We start from the raw sequence: 12,338 nt of genomic DNA, 5'->3' as shown, positions 1-12,338 counted from the left end.
CTGTGGAGCTCCACACTAACCGGAAACACGTGACCTCCACAGTAGCCGGAAGCACGTGACCTCCACACTAACCGGAAACACGTGACCTCCACACTAACCGGAAACACGTGACCTCCACAGTAGCCGGAAGCACGCATGGATACCGTGGAAGTCTTGCAAGTTGATCGCAAAGGTTGGTTAAGTCTTTCTTAAATAAATTTTCCGTTAGTGATTTCATAATTCTAGGAATCGTCTAGTTTTCTTACAATGATCATGTTGCCACTTATTTAGCGTTACAACAACATTCCTCCTTATTTGAATGTTTTTTCATCGTGCTCCATGGCAGAGAAACACACAGATATGCTTTTTCCTGGGCCTGGTTTCAGTAGGAGAGCTGGATTAACGGCTTCTGTGGGCGAGAAGAAGCAAAAACCACATTTTGCATTAGAGTATGATTTATTGTTGGCGTCAGAGATGCAAAATAACGAATACTTCAATACTGTACTTAAGTAGAATTTTCTGGTATCTTTACTGCTGTACTTTTTTGTGCCTACTGTATACTTCTTTATACTTCTACTTCTCACATTGTAGCACGCGTATCTGTACTTTGTAATCCGTACATTTGTAAATCAGCACGCGTGCTTTGGACGCAAGATTACTTCAAAATTTTGTACATAAATGATATTTTAGACCCTGTACTTCTTGCTTCGACTTGACTAAAAAGTCGAGTCAGTGCTTTCTAAACAGAGGTATCTAAACTGTAGTAAGGAACGTGTGTACTTGTGACACCTTTGGTTAGCGTCAACACTGCAAATTCCGTCACAAACAGATTTATATATTTATCAATACTTCTATTCATTATTCTTTTCTGTACAGCTTTTTTATTGCCCAGATTTTAGTTAGCCTCTGTTCAATTGACTGTTATATGTCAATAGAAACATGTCTCACAAATGAAAGTGTCTTGTAAAATACTTGTGGGGTTTTTTTCAAGGATTTTCTTCCCAAATCTATTACATGCCAACTGTAAATTGTTATTTCTGCTAAAACCTTAACTTAAATGTGTATGTGGTGTTTATCTGTTTCTCTCTCTGTTTTAGATGCACACATCAATCTGGAATTCGGGCTTAAAGCCAGAATTGCAGGAATGCAACACGTGTTGCAGAGGACTCTTTCACTGCCCTCTGTGCCCCACTTTCAGCCCTACTGTCAGGGCAAAGATTGAGGAGCATCTAAGTGTGCATATAAAAAATGCTTTGCCTTTCAAAGGTATGTTTGTATTAAATATACTTTATAGTTATAAATATGCACTTTTTTAAGCACTTCTGCAGTATCTTTGTTGACTTAAAAGTTGCTGTTGATATTGTACAGTTCAGTTTATTCATCTGCAACAAAAATAGTGTTTTTATAAAATATATTTTTATTTACTTTTCACCACTTTCCTAGACATAACTTTTGTGATCCATACCATTTTGCTTTCATTATTGAGGTTGGCTTGGATGTTTTTGTTAACATGTACAATCTGATTGTTAGACAAATTGGTTGCATTCTATACAACTACATTTAAATTACATCTGTTTGTTTGTTTGTTTGTTTTTTTCTCTTACAGATAAAATGATATGCCGGTGCAGGCTGCCTTGTAGGACAACAGGACACTTTCACCGCCCTGTCTGTAATCTTACAATCATACGGCGTGGGGATATGGCAAGGCATTTATTGTCTTGTCAGCATTCTTCAATGCCAAGTCAGCCACCATCAACCCCCATCATCAACGAGTGCCCAGTGGAGAGAGTGGACAGCTTCAAATACCTCGGAGTTCACATCACGCAGGACCTGTCATGGTCCTGTCACATCAACACCGTGGTGAAAAAGGCCCGTCAGCGTCTCTACCACCTCAGACGCTTGAGAGACTTCCAACTGCCCTCCAAGGTGCTCAGGAACTTTTACTCCTGCACCATCGAGAGCATCCTGACGGGAAACATCTTAACCTGGTTCGGGAACAGCACCATGCAGGACAGACGAGCTCTACAGAGGGTTGTGCGGTCAGCTGAGCGCACCATCCGCTCCGAGCTCCCTGACCTGCACTCAATCTACAGCAGGCGGTGCTGGACCAAGGCCAGGAAGATGGTGAAGGACCTCAGCCATCCCAACAACAGACTGTTCTCTCTGTTGAGGTCAGGAAAGCGATTCCGCTCCCTGAAGACCAACACAGAGAGACTGAGGAGGAGCTTCTTCCCGCAGGGGATACGGTCTCTCAATCACACCACCACACAGTCCTGACCCACACATACAGTTCTTACACACACACTGGACTTTCTGGACTTTGGTTTTGCACAACACTGGTCACTATATTCTTCATTTCCGGTTAATACTTGTACAGCTGCTGTTATTGTGTATATATTTATTTATATTTAGATTTCTTCATACATTCTTATATAGTTCTATATTGTGTATTTTGTTGTACAGTTATTTTATTTTCAACTTTAATTTATATATTTTATCTTATTCTTCCCAGTTAAATTTACCCTTCATTCTAATTTGTGTTGTACAGTTATTTCATTTTTAACCTTAATTTATATTTTATTCCTTCCTAGTTAAATTTACCCTTTTTAATTTTTCATATTTATTTCCTATCTTATTCATAGCCTTTTCCTTTTTTGTTCTCTTTAGGTCACGAGCAGTTGTCCAAGCATTTCACTACATATCGTACTGTGTATGACTGTGTACGTGACAAATAAAAATTTGAATTTGAATTTGAATTATCAGGACTGCTCCCTGCTGAACTCTCCGAGGAGACCCGTATTCCTCCGGCAGTACTCTTCGAGGAGCCCCGTCTCCCCCCCAAGGTTTTGTCTGAGGCTTTGTTAGAACATTCATTGGCTCTACCCTCTGTGTTCAATAAAACTGCTGCTGATGGAAAGTCCATGAAAATGACATGCCCTCACTGTGGCCTTACTCTTCGTAGCTCTGGCAAGCTATTTGCACACTGGAGAGAGGAAGCCAAAGCTGTGCTTGAAGGACAACACGTGCCCATTTTCAGACTGAAAAAGCGCAAGTTCCAGGAAGTCAGTCAGGTCAGTATTCACTTTAACCAGTAGTGTAATTACATGGTTAGTGAAATTTGAATAACTGTTAAAAAACTGTTCTGCAACAGAGAAATAACTATGTTTTCATCCCCATTTGCCTGACACAGGAGCCAGCAGTTGTTGAAGATCTGCGTCCTGCTGTGCAGTGGGTTGTCCAAAATAAGGCACTTTTCCGTGGACACGTAACAATGCCCAAATATGTGTCCTTACATCAAGGGGACCAGCAGAGGGTCTTAATAGACATGTCAGAGGAAGAAGACACTGGAGCAAGGGACTTGTTCCTCTTTGTTTTTCAGTTTGCAGAGGACATGGAGCTCTTTTTGAAAGCATGTGCTGATGAGCAGGGACTAAGGGTCAGTGCTATGTTTGACATGTGATGGACAAATGAAGGCACTGGCTGTGTTTGTTTGTTTGTTTAATATGTTGTTGTTGTTGTTTTGTTTTGTTTTGTTTTTTGCGTAGTACAAAATTCCAATTAAACTTATTTCAAAATGTTGTTCACTTGATTCTGTGTCCATACTTATAATAAAGGATTACAGTGAAACAGCATTAAATGTAAATGTAACAGCATTTTTTTAAACTTGTAATTTCAAAATAAAAAGCTTATTGTTGATATTAATAGTAAAGAATTGTAATCAATAATATTTTTATACATTTTAAACATTAACACTCTGGGCTCTATCCTGGCCATCTGTGGACACTTCACTTATTCTTTTTTTTGACTACTGCACTGCAGTGGACCAAAACAATGACACGGGTTTGATCTTAAGGATCTAATAGTTGTGTGTGTTGTGCATGACATTGCCACACAAATATGTATTTGCAAGATAGAGTAGAATAAATTATGACGCATGAAATATTACATAGGCTGCAGTGAATTTCTGTTGATACAGACTATTGAGCTTTGAGTTTCCCAGTCAAACTTAGCTTTGAAGCACCTGCTAAAAACACTTTTACTCTTGTACATTTCATAACAAGACACCATAGCCAAAATATTAACAAAATATATATTATTAAAAAATTCTAAGCTGCAGCACATACAGCAACAAACACCGTTATTAAATGTGTCCTGCAGTTTATGCAGGTGCAGAAAGTGCTGCTGCTGTAAGTCAGCCTAACAGCTACCAGATCACTTATTTTTCTGGAAAGATGGTAGGAAGGGCATCACTGCTCATTCCTACAGTCTCCCAGATCTTGGAATACAATCCCTTTGTACCATGAAACCACTTCGCAGTACTAGGAGTCCACTAAAACCTATAAAGAGAGTGATCCTGGAAGAAATGGGGCACACACTAGTGACCTCAACAATTGCAAGACAGCCTTTTCCCCGATGCTCAGATGGGGAAAAAAAGGAAGTTTCATGAAAACATTAGGACTTTATCACCGTTTTATCTTCAAAGTTAATGGTAATATATAACCTAACTGGCTATAAAGAGTAAAAAATTTATATACAATTTTGATTTTGATGAAAAGGACTGGTGCTATTTTAAAGAGTCACGTCGGTAAAAGTAGAAAAATGTTTTAAGAAATATACATTTTATAGCATTTTGTGAACATACACAAAAAGTGGCCATTTTTGGCAACAAACAAGCTGAGAGAGAGTTTTATTCAAATTCAAATTCAAATTTTATTTGTCACGTACACAGTCATACACAGTACGATATGTAGTGAAATGCTTGGACAACTGCTCGTGACCTAAAGAAAACAAAAAAGGAAAAGGCTATGAATAAGATAGGAAATAAATATGAAAAATTAAAAAGGGTAAATTTAACTAGGAAGGAATAAAATATAAATTAAGGTTAAAAATGAAATAACTGTACAACACAAATTAGAATGAAGGGTAAATTTAACTGGGAAGAATAAGATAAAATATATAAATTAAAGTTGAAAATAAAATAACTGTACAACAAAATACACAATATAGAACTATATAAGAATGTATGAAGAAATATAAATATAAATAAATATATACACAATAACAGCAGCTGTACAAGTATTAACCGGAAATGAAGAATATAGTGACCAGTGTTGTGCAAAACCAAAGTCCAGAAAGTCCAGTGTGTGTGTAAGAACCATATGTGTGGGTCAGGACTGTGTGGTGGTGTGATTGAGAGACCGTATCGCCTGCGGGAAGAAGCTCCTCCTCAGTCTCTCTGTGTTGGTCTTCAGGGAGTGGAATCGCTTTCCTGACCTCAACAGAGAGAACAGTCTGTTGTTGGTTTTTTTTTTTTTTTTTTTTTTTTTTTTTTTTTTTTATTAAATGACATCAGAAACAGCAGTATGCGACATTACGTGATGGCAGAGCTTCAGTTCATCCTTTGTCATTTTTTTTTTTTTTTTTTTTTTTTTTAATAAATAGGACAGGGGGAATGAATGAGAGAAAGAGGGGGAGAGAAAGAAAGAAAACCAAAGGGGAGAAGAGACGGTGAGAAGGGGGGGGAAGAGAGAGAAAAAAAAAAAAAAGAACTCCTGGGTCACCTGTATGGAGAAAAAAAAAAAAAAAAAAACAAACAAAAAAAACAAACAGAGGAGACAGCAAACAACAAAGAGCAACATAATAATAGAGAAAACAAAGCACCATCACAATAAACTAGCTAGTCATAGATATCAATATTTACTAAATAATAAACGATATTGTGCAGCACGCAAGATAGACAGCGCACAGTGTGCTTTGAGCGCATGCATGTCTTAAAGCCAAGAAAGCTTTAGTCCGCGTCTGTGAATACCCATGTGTGCATACCTGTGTGGATCAGCATGCCTGCATTCCAAAGGTTTCTCCATGTAATGATCTGCTAGGGAGTGTGGGGGGGGCCACAGCCCCGTCCTCCAGGGCATGAAGTGGGTATGGAGGAGATCAAAACTCCAGACATCCAGAGGCCCCCAGAACACAAGAGACCATGGAAGACCAACAGAGGGGCAGCCGCGCCACTGTTCCAGTAAGAGCTGAGGAGAGTCCCAGATGAGGGCTCGCCCAGCAGCCGCGGAGCAGAAGTCAGGGGGAGTTGCAGTGACGCGCCCGTGAGCTCCGCCGGCCCCCAGCTGTGCCTGAGTGACCGAGCCCCAGGCCGAGAGGCCGGGGGCACCCCACCTCCAAAGGGGCCCGAGCGAGCCCCAGGCCCCAGGCCCCGACAAGCGGCCGCCAAGGAGTGAGCCGGTGTGTACCCGGACGCCCACCCCCAGACACAAAGAACCACCAACACACCGACACCTGAGGGAGTCCGCCACCGGCAGGGGAAGTGGTGGTGGGTGGAGATAGGCCTCCAAACCTTGGAGGGCCTGAGGTGTCCCCAGAGAGGTGGCGTCTGATACCCAACCTGACATATAGACACAGACATACAGGCACACACAGACACAAACATCCATTCCCACCCTCATGCTCTCATATGCACTTACTCCACACTCAACCAACGTGGAGACAGACATAAAGAGACGCTGTACACACAATCACACTCCCCAAGCGTACTCTACAAACCGGGTCTAGGTACCCTTGCCCCTGGAGGGGGGAATTGCACCCAGACCCAGGTGGTGTTACCCTTTTCCCTGCGGTGGGGAGAGGCAGACCACCCCGACTCCACAGCAGCAGGGAGGCCCCACACCCCAGACCGCAGTCGGACGGCCAACTCCTCCTACTAGCCCTCCCGCTCCAGCAGGCCGCAGAGAATGGGGGTGGGAGAAGACTCCAAACCTCCCTCCACCCGCTCATTGTAGTGTTGATGCATATGTGTTCTAAGGTGCAATTAAAACCCAGGAGGGCATGGAGCTACCTGCCAAGGAGCAGCAGGTAAGCGCATAGTCCCTCCTGCTAGCCCTCAATGACTAAGTGTATTTAAAATTGAGAGGTGGGCAACGACGTCAGGGGTGAGGTATACACCCTGATGGTAATTTGGACTCCGTGATTGTGCCCACCCCCAAGATCCTATATGTATGTGTAATGAGAGTGTGAATAATGTGAATGTCTAAGTTGTGGGATAAAATTGAGGCAGAGGCAGCCAGAAGGGGACGGGGGGGGGGGGGGGGGTAGCCTCCTCTGCACCCTGGTGACATACCCCCACTCCAAGGCCCTGCATGTGTGGGTGGTTGTGGAGGAGCGGGAAGAGGGAGGCAGCTGGAGATGGGGAGGGAAGGAAGGGAGGGGCAGGTAACCCCTCCCTGGGGCCAGCTCCCCCGCTGACCCCAGTAGGCACTCCCACCCTTCGCGACCCGCCAGGGAAGGGGGGCCCAGGCCCATCAGACCGGGGCCCAGTGCAGTAGCGCCCTCCGGCTCCACAGAGCCCTGGACAGTCCACCCAACCCCACCACAGAGAAAACTGCACCCACCCCACCATCCACACATCTTCCAGACTACATAAGACGGTAAACGCCCAGGCTGAGATCTTCCTCCACCTCTCCTGTATCTCCCCCTCCTGCAGAGAGTTCCTGAAGAGAGGAAAGCTCCTGCAAGATGTGACCATCCCCCCCACCAGTTGAAGAGCCCCCCAGGCGGCTCGACGCACCGGCGGCACCCTGCTCCAGGGCCGGGCCCCCATGCACCCACCCGCCCACAACCCCGGCAACACACCAACCAGGACCCAAGCCCCCGAGGCCCGGCCCGGGCCCCAGCCCAGAGACGGAGCGCCCCCAGAACCTCACGCCCATCCCGGACCCACCCAGGGGCAGCCAGGTTGCCAGGTCAGTAACCCACGTCCGTCAGCACAGACCCTCCCCTAGCCCCGCTGCACGCAGCCGCGAGGAAACAGTCACCTGAGAGCCAACAGAGCCCCCAACCGGACGTGACCGCTACCCCGGGTTGAGCCCCCCAAGGAAGATGCCTCCGGGGAACCCCCCGACGCCCTAAGCCTGTCCCTACCCCCTCACCAATCACAACAGTGAAGGCGGGACCAAACTATGACCCCCCACCCCCACTAGGTGATGGAGCTGATAAAAGGGGCCCAGAGCAATTGATCTAATGTGGTGGCAGAGGCTGTGTCAAGACTAATGTAATCTAATAGATAATTTCTATATTGGTTAGAATTAAGATTATTTTTATTTTTCCAGTTCATGAGGACTGTTTTCTTGGCTATGCATAGGGCAGTGAAGATCATATGGGCTATATTCTTTTCTGAAGTGACATTATCTAAGCTGCCCAGTAGACACACTAAGGGGGAAGTTGGAATGTTACATTTCAGACACTTTGATAAGTCTTCACATATCTCGCGCCAAAACTTTTGCACTGGTGGACAGAACCAAAGAGCGTGGATGTAATTGTCTGGTGTATTGCCTTGACAGTGTGAGCAGTTTTTGGAAGATGTAAAGCCCATCTTGAACATCCGATGACCTGTATAGTGCACTCTATGAAGTGTTTTGTATTGTATTAATTGCAGACTGGGATTTTTAATTAATTTAAAAGTTTTTAAGCAAATCTGAGACCAGAAGTTTTGGTCTAGGTCGCTTTCCTGACCTCAACAGAGAGAACAGTCTGTTGTTGGGATGGCTGAGGTCCTTCACGATCTTCCTGGCCTTGGTCCAGCACCGCCTGCTGTAGATTGAGTGCAGGTCAGGGAGCTCGGAGCGGATGGTGCGCTCAGCTGACCGCACAACCCTCTGTAGAGCTCGTCTGTCCTGCATGGTGCTGTTCCCAAACCAGGTTAAGATGTTTCCCGCCAGGATGCTCTCTATGGTGCAGGAGTAAAAGTTCCTGAGCACCTTGGAGGGCAGTTGGAAGTCTCTCAAGCGTCTGAGGTGGTAGAGACGCTGACGGGCCTTTTTCACCACGGTGTTGATGTGACAGGACCATGACAGGTCCTGCGTGATGTGAACTCCGAGGTATTTGAAGCTGTCCACTCTCTCCACTGGGCACTCGTTGATGACGGGGGTCTGGTAGTTCCTCTTTATATTTTTGGCTCTCCTTGAACAAAAATAATAGTGCATAATAATCAATGTTGATGTTAATCAATTAGATGTCCCAGACTCTACTATCAATAATACAGCAGCCCCTCGTTTATCGCTGGTGTTACGTTCTAAAAATAACCCGCGGTAGGTGAAATCCATGAAGTAGCCAACTTTATTTTTTACAATTATTATAGATGTTAAGACTGTGAAACCCCTCACTACATGCTTTATACACTTTTCTCAGACAGGCATGAACATTTTCACACTTTTCTCTTTTGTTTAAACACTCTTAGAGTTCAAACCTTCGTAGAAACATGACTCCAGGATTATGGAATGAAACCTAAAGGTGCATTTCAGGGTGCAAAACGTTTCGTCGGCATTGTTGTGTTTGTTTGGGAGAAAACTTACAAACATACAGTACAGCACTTCAGAGTTACACTGCTAGCGATCGAAGATTTATGTAAATTCGACAAGCTAAACGCATTCTGTACTGTACAGCAGGAGTCCCCAACCTTTTTGCACCACAGACCACTTTAATGTCAGACAATATTTTCAGGGAACGACCTTTAAGGTGTCGCGGATAAATACAACAAAAGAATAAAAAAAAGAAACTGTGGTATTTTGTAAATATAATAATAAACGTGACTTGAGCTGTGCGCCAACAACAATGACAGTGACATCCTCCTCTCTGCTTTTTAACGCTCTCTGGTCGCTATGGTAACGCGTAAATAGTTCTTTCAAAATAAGACACAGAAACTACAACCATACATTTCACACCGGAGGATCAACTCTCCCGGAACAGTACCAAAGGACTCACGGACCGGGACCGGTCCGTGGGCCTATTAGGGACCGCTCCTGTACAGGAGACACTGGACTAGATTGATTGACAATGGTCTACAGCAATCAGAACGCACAACACGATGTACTGTAAAAATAATAATAAATCAACAAAACAGCAAGTGTCACTTTTGGCCACGAACAATTTAGGGGATGGTGAATTTTTTTTGAACAAACCCAGAGTGTTAAAAAAACACCCCACTTAAAACCATTTTATAGTAACAAAAACGCAATTTAGTTGTCGCTGTCAAAGTCGATTTAACCGAAGTTACGTGTTTACGGCTAGTGTGGAGGTCACGTGTTTCCGGTTACTGTGGAGGTCACGTGTTTCCGGTTAGTGTGGAGCTCCACAGTGGCTGCAGCCAGGTCCTCTTGCTTGAAGCTGACGCTCCGGTGCGTGTGTCACAAAAATGAACACACAGCTTCAGAAGCACTGTGTCGAAGCTTGATTCGTTTGGCCAGAGTCACGTGATCAGTGACGTCCGAAGCGTCAGTTAGAGCCTAACTGCTTCGGTGTCTGATTCAATGGTTTATAAGGAAGCGAATCATTCGCGGGATTTGTGGAGTGTTTGACGGTGACAGAGAGCGAACCACTGATCATTCCACTGAGAGATTTGGAGCCAGCGAGGAATAGAGGAGGTTCTGTTGTGTGGGAGGATTTGGAGTTGATTTTGGTCGATCCGGTGGGTTTTCCAGCTTTGTGTTCTGGTTGTTTGCTTTTGTTTTGTGCGTGTTTATTTTATCTGACAACGGGAAAAAGGTAAAATGTCAAAAATCCTATTTTCATAATATAAATATCATTAAATAACTTTAGAAAAACTTCCATTTTACTCTTCACATGTAATGTTGTAAAAATATATATCTTATTTTTTTTAAATTAATCTTAAAATGTTAGTCTGCCAAATGTGCAGCAATTGAATTTATTTATTCTCTTTAGCTGATAGTTTGTGGGGCCCAGACTGTATAACTGCATCTCTACCAGTTTCTCTGCACTGCAGCCTCCTCTGTGCCATGTGAAGAGAAATTATCTCCACGAAAAGGAACAGGTTCGGCCATCGCACACTAGAACAAATTCTCTTTTTAAATAAAAATGAAAAAGGGTTGCTTTAAATGCATCATGTTTTTAATTTGCAAGTTCATAAGCATTTTCCTTTTCCAGTTCACAATCAATTCTACCCCCAGGTCAAAAATATGTATAGGAAAATGTCCCTAACATAATATTATTTATAAATATACCTGTCCGGCGATTAATTGCACAAGTACAAGGAGGCGGGACCTCAGAGCAGAAGCATACTCCATAATGTGTTGTACATTATCATATGTATATTATATGTAATGTGGTATTTTTCAATTATTGTAACCAACATCAAGAAGTCACAAGCAAAGAAAGACCACACCATGGTGCATGTTTAAACAACGAGAGTTTACTGGTCAAAATTATGTATTAAAGAAATAAACAACATTTTTTTCACCCCCAAAAATACATGTTTAAAGCAACACAGCGGTGGCTCAATATCAGACAGAACTCCACTCTGTCGAGTGAGCAGTCATAATGAAGCGGTTGGTTTTATTTTGTGGATTCAAGCTGCTCTTCATATATTTGGCCACCAGATGTCACCAGAGAGGACTGTGTTGAAAAGCTTCGAGTAATGAACCGTTTTTCAATACAAGCTTCAGAAAGCTTCATTTGGCCATCACTAGTGGTTTGATCCCAGTCTGCCTGCCAAATATCCTTGGGCAAGACACCATTTACCATCATCAGTTCAATTTCTGTAACAAAATTTCCCAAATATGGGGTAAATAAAGAAAAAAGCCTTACATTGTTATCATCTTCTGAATCCTTCATTTGAGAATGAAGCTGCTTTGTTAGCCTAAGACAGGGGTGGGCAGCTCCAGGCCTCGAGTGCCGGTGTCCTGCAGCTTTTAGATATCACCCTGGGTCAACACACCTGAATCAAATGATTAGTTCATTATCATTAGTTCACATTCATTTGTACGCCTCTGGACAACTTCAAGACATGTTGAGGAGGTCATTTAGCAATTTGAATCTGCTGTGTTGGATCAAGCACAGGTCTAAAACCTGCAGGACACCAGCCTGAGGCCTGGAGGTGCCTACCCCTGGCCTAAGAGACCAGAGAGAGAGACTCTGTGGGTTTGCCTGAGCTGGAGACAAAGAATCATCTGAGTATCTTAACTTTGCTTTATTATCGAACAATCACTGTAAATAAACGTGCTGAGCTTAACCTCCCACATCTTGAGTCCTCAGATCTCCTTAGTTATGACCAGTGTTGGTCAAGTTACTTGAAAAAAGTAATCAGTAACTAATTACTGATTACTTCCCCAAAAAAGTAATCCCGTTACTTTACTGATTACTTATTTTCAAAAGTAATTAATTACTTAGTTACTTAGTTACTTTTTAAAAACACGATTTACAACCTGAATAGGTGATAAAGTGATAGATCTTTCAGCCCAATTCTACTTTTTCTGCATAATCCATCATACAAAATGTAATCAAATGGAAAAGTCTCTTTTTAAAACTTGTTTTATTAGTTTTAATCTTTTAACTTTATG

The 12,338-nt window shown here is 43.1% G+C and overlaps 1 long non-coding RNA gene across 1 annotated transcript; it reads left to right on the top strand.

The window, feature by feature from the left end:
• The first annotated feature begins 1,832 nt into the window (after positions 1–1,832).
• Positions 1,833–3,834, top strand: LOC147326979 (uncharacterized). Its single transcript, XR_015129783.1, has 3 exons — positions 1,833–2,822; positions 2,942–3,050; positions 3,170–3,834. It is a non-coding gene; the product is annotated as an uncharacterized LOC147326979 (long non-coding RNA).
• Positions 3,835–12,338: the final 8,504 nt, after the last annotated feature.

The sequence above is a fragment of the Aulonocara sp. 'chitande type north' Nkhata Bay genome, linkage group LG6 (assembly GCF_057382095.1).
Source record: "Aulonocara sp. 'chitande type north' Nkhata Bay isolate Kocher_YH1m ecotype deep benthic linkage group LG6, A_spYH_male_GT1.1, whole genome shotgun sequence".
Classification (NCBI taxonomy): Eukaryota; Metazoa; Chordata; class Actinopteri; order Cichliformes; family Cichlidae; genus Aulonocara; species Aulonocara sp. 'chitande type north' Nkhata Bay.
Note: the sequence above shows the minus strand (reverse complement) of the source record. Positions and strands in the feature narration are given on the sequence as shown.